The 13835-nt window shown below is 42.0% G+C and overlaps 1 protein-coding gene across 2 annotated transcripts in view; it reads left to right on the top strand.

Moving 5' to 3' along the window:
• Nucleotides 1-7095: 7095 nt before the first annotated feature.
• Nucleotides 7096-13835, top strand: part of CMKLR2 (chemerin chemokine-like receptor 2) — a 31134-nt gene continuing 24394 nt past the window's right edge. For both annotated transcript variants that reach the window (XM_040475991.1, XM_040475992.1), the window contains exon 1: nt 7096-7630. The gene's annotated coding sequence lies outside the window, so the exon portion shown is untranslated. The remainder of the gene's footprint in view (nt 7631-13835) is intronic.

The raw sequence follows: 13835 nt of genomic DNA, 5'->3' as shown, positions 1-13835 counted from the left end.
TCTCTCTCTCTCTCTCTCTCTCTCTCTCTCTCTCTCTCTCTCTCCCCTTCTCCCTTGCTTCTCTGCATTTCCCTCAAGCGCTCTCTCTCTCTCTCAAAATAAATAAACTAAAAAAGCAAATAATAAATTATTTACTCTTACCCGATCAGATAGCTAATGTTAAACATGACTTTTTTGTTTGACTGCCTTTCTGCCCCACCTGGGCTTTTATTTCATTAGCCCTATTGAAATAGCCCTTCACCTCTGGGGTGATTTTCTCATTATCAACATGCTCACATACAAAATGTTACTTCAGGGGCGCCTGGGTTGCGCAGTCGGTTAAGCGTCCGACTTCAGCCAGGTCACGATCTTGCGGTCCGTGAGTTCGAGCCCCGCGTCGGGCTCTGGGCTGATGGCTCGGAGCCTGGAGCCTGTTTCTGATTCTGTGTCTCCCTCTCTCTCTCTGCCCCTCCCCGCTCATGCTCTGTCTCTCTCTGTTCCAAAAATAAATAAACGTTAAAAAAAAACACAAAATGTTACTTCAGTATAGTCCTTCACATGCACTAACCAAGAAGATGGGGGAAATTTTAGAAGATAGTAAAATGACCGAGTTCTTCTTCCCTTATCTGGGAGAGGGGCTTTGCTCTGGAATAATATTTCATGTATAAACATGGCGTTTCTCCATAGTTTGCCTTTCTTTTGTTGTTTTTTTTTTTTTCTTTGTTTTGTTTTGTTGAGAGAATGAATAGGGCAAGTATTCTGAACTTCAGTAGGCACTTAAAATTGCTTATATCAGAGGAAGGATTATAATATATCAAACACTATAAAAAAGATTTATTCAGAAAGGTATTGCGTTTCCCAGGACACAAGGAGGGGGAAATGACTGTAGAGAGTGTCTGTCCATTTTATTTTTTTAAATTTTTTTTTCAACGTTTTTATTTATTTTTGGGACAGAGAGAGACAGAGCATGAACGGGGGAGGGGCAGAGAGAGAGGGAGACACAGAATCGGAAACAGGCTCCAGGCTCCGAGCCATCAGCCCAGAGCCTGACGTGGGGCTCGAACTCACGGACCGCGAGATCGTGACCTGGCTGAAGTTGGACGCTTAACCGACTGCGCCACCCAGGCGCCCCGAGTGTCTGTCCATTTTAAACTTTTATTAAAATATTTACGAGAATCTTCACGTGCTGGGGCACCCGGCTGACTCAGTCAGAAGAGCATGCAACTCTTGATCTTGGGGTCATGAGTTCGAGCCCCATGTTGGTATAAAGATTACTTAAAATAAATAAATAAAATTAAAAAAAAGAATATTCACATTCATTTATTTCAGCCTCAAATAAACAAAAGCTTGATTTTTAAAAACGACATCTATTTTTTTTTTTTTTGCCATGTGAAATGGAATCTGCTCAAGTGCACTGACTGTTCTTCAGTAATTTCCTAAAGAATCACCATTGCCTCCATTTTCGATTTTTTCTTAAGCAATCGGTAAATAACTTATTCATCAAACTTGAGAGAATGCCCCAAAAGAATTTCTTTTGAAAAGCTGGTCTTCTTCTTGCTGAGCCAGACAATTCCTGTGTTTTCTGGCCAGTTGGATGACAGCAAGTCAGTGAGATCACAGCAAGAAGTCCCAGCTATGTTAGACCTGTCTTCAGCACAAGAAATGAACTCATCTACACGAATCATTTGGTGCAAAATAAATACATTCCTTCAGTAGAACATTATCACAGGATCAGAATGTCCTACTTTGGAAAGGAAGGAATGAGCACAATGCAGCTTTACGGTAACAGCAGGAAACCATTATTTTGTTGCTCACAGTGGTATGTTTCAGCCAATGTTTTCTTAGAATGAAGCATAAATCCAAAATGTTAGCTAAACCAAGCCTGAATAATATCAAATGAGCCCTCTGATTACAGCCAGTGATCATTACATTAGCTAAGAATTTGCAACCTCTCAACAAAGTCATGCTAGTTATGTGAATTATTTCATAATACACCCTAATTCAAAGATTAATAAAGTAAGATAATAATAATGATATATCACAATTCTTGGCTATAAACCAGGCACTGTGCTAGACACATACGTATCCTGTGTTTTTTTTTTTTTTTTTAAGTAAACTCTTTACCCAATGTGGGGCTTGAACTTATGATCTGTAGATCAAAAGCCACATGCTCTCTACCCACTGAGCTAGCCAGGCACCCCTATCATTCTTCTTCTTTTTTTTCTTTTTTTTAATGTTTGTTTATTTATTTTGAGACAGAGCATAAGCAGGGGAAGGGCAGAGAGAGAGAGGAAGAGAGAGAATCCCAAGCAGGCTCTGCACTTTCAGCTAGGAGCCTGACACGGGGCTTGACCCTATGACCCTGGGATTGTGACCTGAGCCAAAATCAAGAGTCAGACGCTCAATCCACTGGGCCACCCTGGGGCCCCTCTTTTTTTTTTTTTTAAGTGAACATAACCTCAAGATTATATCATCTTCATAATAAAACAAATATGACATTTAGAGCTAGATCACTTTCAATGCTTGCTTCTCTTAATAGCCAGCATTCTCTTCGATCTACAGTTGAGATCAACACATTCAAGCCTCGGCACTTCTTTGTAATTTTAACCTTTTTCTGAAAAATCAGTCTGCCCACCTTAGCCTCTGCTTCGTGTCATAATGCTGCTTTCGCTGGGCATACAGAGAATCCTTGCCCTTCTTGTAATGTGTCACTTTGTGGGGCTGGTGCTTGCCACACTTCTTGTAGAAAGTCCGGTGGGTTTTTAGGAATGTTCACCATGTTTGTGAGAGCTACATCTGTACAGAAAGTATCTTGTTAATATTGTTTAAACAACCCAGCAATGGTCTCTTGATGGGGTTTCTCCCCAGATCACAGATGAAGAAACTGAAGTTGGCTGTAATAATTAAAAAAAAAAAAAAAAAAAAAAAAGATGTGGTATGTGTGACCACTGTCTTTGATTTGCCATTATCGGGGAGGAAAAAATATCTTTTCCTCCTCCCCTTCTAAATTCTCAACTGGGGTCCCTGCGACAAAAGACAGAATATCGAGAGAAAAACATACAGATTGCTTAATACAAGTTTGGCATGGCTCGGGAGCCTTCATAAGGAAATGAAGACCTGAGGAAACCGTTATACTGGAGTGTTTTTATCCTGACCAAAAATGAGAACTTCTGAAAATGTGTTAAGACGAAGGGTTGTGAGTGGAGAGAGTAAAGTGGGGGAAACATGGCAAGGTTTGTTGCTCAGATCCTTCTCAGAGTCCCTACTTCCTTGGAGGTAAGGATGCCCTTTCCTCAGGGTCTATGGAGGGCATCTGTCACATGAGACTCCTATGACCTGCTTCAAGGGAGACAAGGGAGGTCAGAGAGTCCTTTCTGCTGCTGCTGTTTCTCAAACTCCTTCAGCTTAAGCTATTTAATATACCAAGGTGCCGTATGTTGGGTAGGATGTCCTAAACCTTACCAGTTTCTACGTTGGATTGGGAACAAATGTGAAATAGTACTTACAAATAAGACAATAGGAAATAGACATACACTAGAAATAGAGGGAAAAATGGGATTTAGAGGTCTGGAGACCTAGGGAAAACAATTATAATAGTGACAAATGACTATGTATCAGACACTGAGCTCCATGTGATTGCCTCATTTCATCCCCACAGCTACCCAATCAAGTAGATATTATTATGATCCCTCTTTTACAGATGGAGAAATCGGGGCTTGGAACTTTCGACTAACTTCGCGAGGCCACACAGGTAGGTAATAGGTGGAACTGCAATTTGAAACCAGGGTCTGTCTGACTCCAGGGCCCTAGTCCTTAACGACCATAAAATACTGCCCAGAAATGCTTATGATGGTTTGTGGATTTCACCAAAGCACAAGATGAAGAGGGCCTGGTGGGAAAGAGGGAAGTTTAACAACTGAAGAGATGAGGGTGACAGAGAAAGAAGACAGACTGGAAAGGAAACATAGAACCAGAATTCAACTCTACATAAACACCCTTGATATATTTAGATGTCCCGAGGGAGAGTGGGGGGCAAGGGCAGTGACAGATGAGGCATAACCGGAGCGTCTTTGGGGGCTGCTATGACTTCTCTTCATCCCACGATGGTGAGCCAGGTAAGTGTCCTCGGGCCAACGAAGGCCTGCCGTGTTCTCAAACTGCAGCGTTGATCCGGCAAAGCGCCACATCTCACCAGTTTATTTAGAGTTTGGGGATGGCTAGAGCATGAGCTTGGCTCTCTTCCTCTGTTTGAGTAGCTGCAGCAGCGATTAAAGTGGCCTCAGTCTGTGGAAAAAAAAGTGAGAGAGAGAGAGAGAGAGAGAGATAAAAGGAAGGCTGCACATACTTGAATACTCTGTTAATGTTCTGGCTGTGCAAAGCAATTCTATTAATCTTGCTTTCGGTCTCTCGATTCCAACAGGCATATTAGGGACTTGGCTTCTAATACACAGTCTTTAAAGAGGACACAGAGGGGTGCAGGGAAGAGAGTCTGGGATCCCGAAAGAAAGAATTTGCCTCCGCAGTGCCACACTTGGGGTGCTATCAGAATTCTCTCCTCTGAAGCCCTTCCCCACTTGCCTGGAATTCACTGAGCCCCCCCCCCCCCCTCTGGGGAAGTGCTTCCCGACCTTGATGTTTAGTCCCATCATTATCCTAGGACTGGAAGGTAAATGTAGGTCCTGGAAATTGAGTGGACCGGAAAGAAACTTCATACACACTTTTTAAGAACCTTACCACGCCTCCATCCTCCTCCTTCTTCATTGTCCTCCCAAGGTCGGAGCAACACTTTTGGACTAAAGATCTATGAAAAGAGAATTTTTGAAACAGGTAAATCGTGACTCACATAAAATTAACGTGTCACAAGGTTGTTGTTGTTTTTTTTTAACTCATTAATGAATGATGGACTCGGTGAGATGTTACCATGGGTTGAAACGAGAATTCAAAGTATCACGCATATATAGGCCATCAGGAATGTTGACATGAATTTAGAAACAGTCGCAAAACTGGCAAAACTGGTCAGTAATTCACAGGACAATAATCAACTGCATTCCAGTAGACACAATTCATTCATATTTCTACGGACAAGGATCATTTGTGTTAAGCTGTTGACAATGTGTCGCTCAGACAGCGACAGGGAGAGAGAAGCTGAGAAGACACACCAGATAGGAAAGACGCTGAGAATCTTTCTTCCCCTTTCAATGTCTCTCACAATTGCTGCTGACAGGCCCTAAATCCTAAAGAAATTAGGACATTTCCTCATATGTAATTCAACATAAAAAATATGGGGCGCCTGGGTGGCTCAGTCGGTTAAGCGTCCGACTTCAGCTCAGGTCACGATCTCGCGGTCCGTGAGTTCGAGCCCCACGTCAGGCTCTGGGCTGATGGCTCAGAGCCTGGAGCCTGCTTCGGATTCTGTGTCTCCCTCTCTCTGCCCCTCCCCCATTCATGCTCTGTCTCTCTCTGTCCCCAAAATAAATAAACGTTAAAAAAAATAAATAAATACTAAACTAAAACTCATAAATTTTGTAATAAAATTAAAATAGTTTTTTTTTTTTTCCCAGAATTTTCTTACTGCAAAATTGTACATTAATCCACGGAAGTGAAGCCTTTGCTTTGCTGGTACACTAACTTAGTCTGCTTTTGGAGTTATAACTCCTCCTCCAGTAACTTAGCTTTTGGACACACCGGCGACTTCTTTAGTAAAGTCCTCTTTCAGGCCAGTGGGCTGAGCATTTACTTTTCTTTTGAGAGAGAGTGTGTGAGGGGAAGACACTTGGCACAGGGGGAGAGAAAGAGAATCTCAAGCCGGTTCCATGCTCAGTGCAGAGCCCAATGCCAGGCTCGATCTCACGACCCTAGGATCATCACCTGAGCCGAAATCAAGTCGGACGTTCAACCAACTGAGCCACACAGGTGTCACTAGGTTCTTTTCTTTTTTTTTTTTTTTAAAGTTTTTATTTATTTTTGAGACAGAGAGAGACACAGCATGAGCAGGGGAGGGGCAGAGAGAGGGGGAGATACAGAATCTGAAGCAGGCTCCAGGCTCCCAGCTGTCAGCACGGAGCCTGATGCGGGGCTCAAACTCACAGAGTATGAGATCATGACCTGAGCTGAAGTCGGGCGCTCAACCGACTGAGCCACCAAGGCGCCCCGGGTTGAGTATTTTCTAATGAAATAGATCGAAGAAGAAAATGGAAGAAACATTATGTGGTACTATCACTGTAAATGGGTAAGGTATCTGAAATAAAACCCAGCCATAAATCGTATTTTTCCGGACACCTACATATCACAAATCATGTCTCACGGTATAGTTCTGTATTAAGACCACTGTACTGATTTTAATTCTCACTCCAATGTGTCATGAGGTTGAGGAGTGTGTGTATTTTTTTTAAGCAGTATGATAAGATGTCACCCTGGAAACACTTTACATATCTGCTGGGTCTGTTAGTTAAAAGGATACGTTTTTATTATTCAATATAAAATAATAATTTTAAATTTAATTACAAAATTGAAACAAATAATTTTATATTTAATTATAATTTTAAACAAATTATTGTTATTAATTATTTTAATGTTTATTTACTTTTTTTTAATGTTTATTTGGGGAGACAGAGAGACAGAGTGGGGGAGGGGCAGAGAGAGAGGGAGACACAGAATCTGAAGCAGGTCTCCAGGCTCTGAACTGGTCAGCACAGAGCCCGACATGGGGATCGAACCCATGAAATACGGGATCATGACCTGGGCCAAAGCCGGATGCTTGACCGACTGAGCCACCCAGGCGCCCCAATGTTTATTTACTTTTAAGAGAGAGAGACAGAGAGAGAGAGCATGAGCGGAAAGGGGCAGAGAGAGAGAGAGGGAGACACGGAAGCCGAAGCAGGGTCCAGGCTCTGAGCTGTCAGCACAGAGCCCAATGTGGAGCTCGAGCTCATGAACCATGAGATCATGACCTGAGCTGAAGTCGGACACTTAACCGACTGAGCCACCCAGGCGCCCCAACAAATTATTTTAAATAAAAGTTGCCTAAGGAGCAATCAGCTTTCTAGATTTGAAAATGAGGTGGGAGGGTACTGGGCAGGGGGATAAAGGCGAAAAATTAAAAAGGCTCTTGGTTATACTCTGGTCAATTTGCCTCAACTCTGAGCTGGGAGTAGAAATGTTAAGGATAGTACAGTCAAGTAAAATGTAAAGGGTGCCCTCAAACAACAGCAGCTTATGTCTCAGGGTGACACTTGCCAGTTGGGACTGAGCCCCCGTTAGCCACCAGCACCATCAGCAAGCCCCAGTGGTTTGCTGGGAGGTCTTGATCATGGGAAGGCTGTTGTTTTGTGGTTAACACTTCCACCCAGCTCCACGTGGGCAAACATCCAAATAAGACGAAACTGATTGCCAGGCTACTGCACTCTATTTCCACATCTGTTTAGGCTCCTCTCGGGTCTTGCTCCAGTCCTGATTTCTGCATTCTGACTCCTGGCTGAGCCGTCTCCCGCAGCTTTATTTATTTCTGGCCTTACTGAGTGAGTGTCGATGCTTTGCTTAAGAACTAAGCTATCTTCTCCGACGCGTGGCTTCCTGTAGCTGGCTGACTTCGTTCCTCCACGCGTGGTGGAGCATCAGTTCTCCGGGATTCAAGTCGGCTCTGTCCTGTGTGGTGAGTCCTTCCCTCCGAGGCCCCCAGGAGCAGCTGCACCTCGTTCCTCAAGGCCACTGTATACACTTAATCTGCCAACGGGCTTGCTTCCTGAAGGATCTGCTGCTCCCTCCTGGAGCCCAGCAGCACTACCTCAAGCTTCCCTGGCTCAGCTTTATCCAGATAAACTACTGGGTTGCTGAAACAATTCCAGAATTCTGATTCTCCCAACCTGTAATAAGAAAGAGAAAGTAAGCCAAACAAGTAAAGCCAAATTTCATGTTGACCATAATGACAGGAGTTCATGGTTAGTAGGTATAATTATTTAACTATACCAAAATCATCTTTATTTAAGCTCTTCCTCACTCGTTCTTTCCACAGATATTTATTGGGCCTATTCCATGTTCTGGGAATTGTTCTTGCAACTAAGGATATAGCGGAGAATTTAAAAAGACAGTTTTGGGGTGCCTGGGTGGCTCAGTCAGTTGAGTGTCTGACCCTTGGCTTCAGCTCAGGTCCTGATCTGATGGTTTTGTGGGCTTGAGCCCTGCATCAGGTTCTGAGCTGACCGTTTGGGGCCTGCTTGGGATTCTCTCTCTCTCTCTCTCTCTCCCTCTCTCTCTCTGTCCTTCCCCCACTTGTGCTCTCTCTGTCTCTCTCAAAATACATAAATAAACTGAAAAAAGAAAAAAAAGAGTTTTGGGACTCAGAGCTTACACCGTATATCTAATGGGGTTTCCCTGAGTGAGGAGGTAAATAATGATTTAAAGAGTGCTACTTTAGGGGTGCTTGGGTGGCTCAGTCGGTTGAGTGCCTGCTTCGACTCAGGTCATGATCTCAAGGCTCGTGAGTTTGAGCCCTGAGCCAGGCTCTGTGCTGACAGCTCAGGGCCGGGAGCCTGTTTCAGCTTCTGTGTGTGTGTCTCTCTCTGCCCCTCCCCTGCTCACACTCTGTCTCTCTCTGTCTCTCAAAAATAAATAAACACTGACAAAAAATTTTTAAAGAGCGCTACCTTAGACAAGGGCGTCTAATTGGCATGCTGATATGTATTCTCTCATTTAATCATAGATAAATTAACCATTCAATTTGTGGCTCCTATCTGAAATCAGTACATCATGCTCCAAGAAGTATAGTCTTGCAAGCCTTAAATACTTGAGCCATAACAAATATCCTTGCCTGTGTATTTTTCCAATTTTTTATGATGACAAATTTCAAACATTCAGAGAAGTTGAAGGAATGAATGTGCAGAGAACAATTACATACTTATAATCTAGATCGATGACTAACATTTTGCTGTATCTGGTTGACCTATAATTATTTATGTATTTTAAATGTATTATTTGAAGATAGTTTCAAGCTTGCAAAAAACTTGCAAGAAGAAGGCAAAGAATTCTTTCAAATCCCTTTTACCTATTGTTAAAATTTTGCTCCATTTGTTTTTGTATTCTGTGTATGCGTCCATGTAGTTTTCCTGAGAGGAAGTTGCACAACTCATGCCCCCTTCTCCTCATATATATATATATATTTTAATGTTTATTTGTTTTTGAGAGAGAGAGAGAGGGAGAGGGAATCAGAGGATCTGAAGCGGGCTGTCCTATGTGGGGCTAGAACTCACGAACTGCGAGATCATGACCTGAGCCGAAGTCAGACAGTTAACTGAGCCATCCAGGTGCCCCTACCTATATATTTTAGTGTCTATTTCCTAAGAACAAGGACATTCTTCCACATAACCATTGCGTACTTAATAATTAGAGGAAATGTAAGTTGATGCAATACTGTCAGCCAACCTCTAATCCATGTTCCAGTTCTGTCAATTGATCCAATAATGTTCTTTTGGGCCTTTTATTTTTTTCTAGTATAGGATGCAGTCAGCGTCAGATGTTACATTTACTTGCCATGTCTCTTTAGTCTTTTAATCTGGAACATTTCCATAGCTTTTCTTTGTCTTTGATGACACTGACATTTTTGAAGAAAACAGAACATAAAAAAAAAAAAAGTTCCTTATTTGGAAGTTGTCTGATGTCTATCATGTGTCATAGTTTGGGTTCTTCTAAAAGAAGACTCAGGGACAGCTTAATGATCGGATATGAGGCTGTGCCCTTAGGATCCATTCCTGTGTGTAGAAGGTGGGGAGACAACTGGGCAGGGGGAGAAATTGAGCTGCAAAAGTAGGACCGTCTCCATAGGTGGACCTGGGAAGCTAAAATGGACCCGTAAGAATTATCCCCCACTGGGGCATGATGGCCAGGGCTTCCTACTTCCATTTCAGCCATCACTGGAGGTGAGCCACTCTAGAAGGGCGTGGCCCTGGGAAGGGAACTCTGTGTAGTAACAGCAGTCCCTGAAGGGCTGCTAATTGGACGCTGTTTCTTTTTTTTTTTTTTTTTTTTTTTTTGGACGTTGTTTTTTGATGGCTCCCCAGGAGCTAGGGCAACATTTTACCTGGAAAGGGGACCTAGACTGTGCCATAAGTATACCCCAATTAAAAAAAAAAAAAAAAAAAAGATAAGAACACCTGCATCTGACTCTTGGTTTCGGCTCAGGTCATGATCTCACCGTTGGTGGGTCTGAGCCCCATGTGAGGTCCCGCACCGACAGTTGGAGCCTGCTTGGGATCCTTCTTGGGATTTTCTCTCTCTCTGCCCCTCCACTGCTTGTGCTCTCTCTCTCTCTCTCAAAATAAATAAATAAACAAACCCAAAAAGATAAACATAAAAAAAAATGTTTCATCAATGGTCACAGATTACTTTGTTTCGATCTTTTTCCCCCATTTTCTTTAAAGTTTATTTATTTATTTTGAGAGAGTAGGGGGGGGCGCAGAGAGAGGGTGAGAGACAGAATCCCAAGCAGGCCCTGCACTGTCAGCGTAGAGCCCAACTCGGGGCTCAAACTCACAAACCATGAGATCATGACCTGGACCCAAATCAAGAGTCAGACACTTAACTGACTGAGCCAGCCAGACGCCCCTCTTTTCTCTTTTAACATGGAACTATCTTTCTATTTGTTTTTCCTTGACAAAGACTAAACAGACCAGGCCTGATGTCTTGAAGAACTTTCCTATTTTTCAGTGTTTTTCAAATTTGAGTCTTGTGACTTAATGTCACAAGAACTGAGGAAAATAACACAGTTTGCTTTTAATTCGATGATTTTAAGTATTAATACAGGTAAAGTAATTTTTTAAGATATGCACTACCTTTGCTAGAAAGCCATTGAAGGCCTGCTTTTATATTCATTATTAATAAAGGAGAGTCTTAGAGAAGTAAAGAGATAAAATGATTTATTACACCAAATTTATTACCCATATTTAAAATTGAGTTAACACAGTATTTGTGTGAGTGTGTGAGTATACATAGCCAGATACTATTTAACCTTCACATTTTCTTCTCTAACAAAGAATGAAAGAAAAAGCTGCTTTGTTGGTTGTTTTTTTTTTTGTAATTTGCAAGTGAAAACAGGAAGTGAAAGAATCATATTATCTTGTCCCATCATATTATGTTGTACCATAATCACATTATATTATATTGTTACTAAAGCTTCTTTAGTCCCTTAAATGTAGCACTCATTATAAGCAGCTCTAATCCTCTTAAAATATTATGACTCATTCATTATAACAAATTAAGGAAGACATGAGACACAAGGATCTTTTCAGATTATTTCCAGACAAGCTTCTTTAACTAATGTCCCTCAATTGAGCTAGTTATAAGTTTTCTGATGGAAAAGAATTACCTCTGCTAGGTATTAGTCAAATACTTTCAAAATTTGTCAATGGCCACCACCATGACAAAGGGACAGGGGTATCTTCCTTTCTCCTCCCTACTTTCTTCCATCCCTCCTTTGTCCTTTTTCCCCTGTCTTTAATGGAAAGAATTCACTGCTAAAACTATATGATAGTGCTCATTTTCCACTCAAACTAAGATATATCCCATAAACATTAAAGGAAGTGGGAAATCTTCAATATAGGAGCCACAAGTGCATATGAGATAAATATAAAGCTACAGACTTGCTACTGTTATGTGTAGGATAAAATATAATACAGATTTGGTCAACTTTGCCTATTTTGAGCCTATATATTTTGATTCAGCATCATTCCTTGAATATTCATTGTGTTTAAGCCCCTGAACTGGACCCTCTGAGGAGTCACAAATTTGATTGATTGACTGGTTGATTGATTCACTTATTTATTCATTCATTCACTTTTATAGTCTCTACAACTAAAGCAAGTTTAGGGAGGAGAAGAAGGTGGTGGAAAAATATGTGTGTTTCCATAGGAGCTTAACTAGTAAGTGGGCTACATTATTATTCTTAGATTCCATAAGCCTAATTTTTAAAAGAACACCATGCTATTTGAGGCACGTGGTTCCCATATGCACAAAATATGCCTATTCCAACTCCTTATTCAGGTGACATGAGCAAAAATAGCAGAGTAAGGACCTCTGAAAGTTCTCTCCTCCAGAAAGCAACAAGAAACTGGCAAAATGGTCACATTCAACTTTTACATAACTCTGATATTTACCCAAAAGCTTGCAACAATCTGGGAGTGTTCATTAAAAACAAACAAGGGGTTGCCATTTGTAACTATGTGGATGGAACTGGAGGGTATTATGCTAGGAGAAATTAGGCAGAGAAAGACAACAATCATATGACTTCACTCATATGAGGACTTTAAGAGACAAAACAGATGAACATAAGGGAAGGAAAACAAAAATAATATAAAAACAAGGAGGGGGACAAAACAGAAGAGACTCAGAAATATGGAGAACAAACTGAGGGTTACTGGAGGGATTGTGGGAAGAGGGATAGGCTAAATGGGTAAGGGGCATTAAGGAATCTACTCCTAAAATAATTATTGCACTATATGCTAATTTGGATGCAAATTTAAAAAATAATAAAAACAACAACAACAAAAAAAAAACCCAAAAACAAACAAGGGGTGGGGTGCCTGGGTGGCTCAGTTGGTTAGGCAACCCATTTTGGTCAGGTCATGATCTCACGGTTCGTGGGTTTGAGCCCTGCGTCAGGCTCTGTGCTGACAGCTCAGAGCCTGGAGCCTGCTTCGGATTCTGTGTCTCCCTCTCTCTGCCCCTCCCCAGCTTGCGCTCTGTCTCTTTCTCTTTTTCTCTCAAAAATGAATAAACATTAAAAAAATTGAAATAAACAAACAAGGCCACCTAGGTGGCTCAGTGGGTTAAGCGTCTTGACTTTGGCTCAGGTCACGATCTCACAGTTCCATGAGTTCGAGCCCCGCATAGGGGGCTCTGTGCTGACAGTTCGGAGCCTGGAGCCGGCTTCGGATTCTGTGTCTCCCTCTCTCTCTGCCCCTCCCCAACTCGCGCTCTGTCTCTCTCTGTCTCGCAAAAATGAATTAAAAAATTTTTTTAAATAAAGATACATAAAAACAAACAAAAACAACAAAATTCAAAACTACTCAATCACAGTAAAAGGAGTGAGCTGTGTGGCATTTTTAACTTGCCCTGGTCTCATCCTGCTTTGCAATAGTCTTGAAAACCAGCAGCCTGCATTCGTTCTCCATGAAGACTAGCAAGCAGCCAGGCAGCAACTGAAAGGAACAGAAAGCAGTTGTGGAAATCCTTCAAAGCTTCATCCCCAGAGAACTGTTCTATGACCTGTCTGGGGCTTCTTGGAAAAACTCACTTGCAAGACTATCTATATTTGACCTAAGTCAGCTCACCTACTGTGAAAAGCTTTTTCCCCAGAAGCATTTGTCAAAAATAATAACAGGCAGTTACTTAGCTTTTCAGCTGCCTGAGGTGATGGACACGAGTGGAGGGAAAGCATTAGACTAACCAAAAGCTTTAAAAGAAAGACTGAGGAATGAGACATACAGAGAGGCCTTGAAAAGCTCTGATGTGTACCTGAGAATCCAGAAGGCCACATGCAAGTATAGGCTGTGCTCATGCCCGGGGTTCTGTGCATGGCCAAGAAAGCCAGGAAAAGGCCCTAAGCTTTCACCTCTGGATGACCTTGAAGGTTCTGCAAGCAGAAAATAGAGGCTAAAGCAGAGGTGAAAAGTGTGCCCCCAACATGCAGACAGAGCCCCTCACCAAAACCCGGGAGACTTATTGGTTCCAGGCATTTAAGGAAATTTCCAGGTCCTACATTATATATTCTGAGCTTTGCATGGTGGTAACAACAAAGGAAAGGTTGCATAAGCCATGGGACAGTCTACAGCTTTGACGTCTCTCTGGATTCCTGATCCCTCCATTTC

This window comes from Herpailurus yagouaroundi, unplaced genomic scaffold (genome assembly GCF_014898765.1).
Source record: "Herpailurus yagouaroundi ecotype Mexico unplaced genomic scaffold, PumYag 140, whole genome shotgun sequence".
In the NCBI taxonomy this organism is placed as follows: Eukaryota; Metazoa; Chordata; class Mammalia; order Carnivora; family Felidae; genus Herpailurus; species Herpailurus yagouaroundi.
This window is presented reverse-complemented; position numbering and strand designations above follow the sequence as displayed.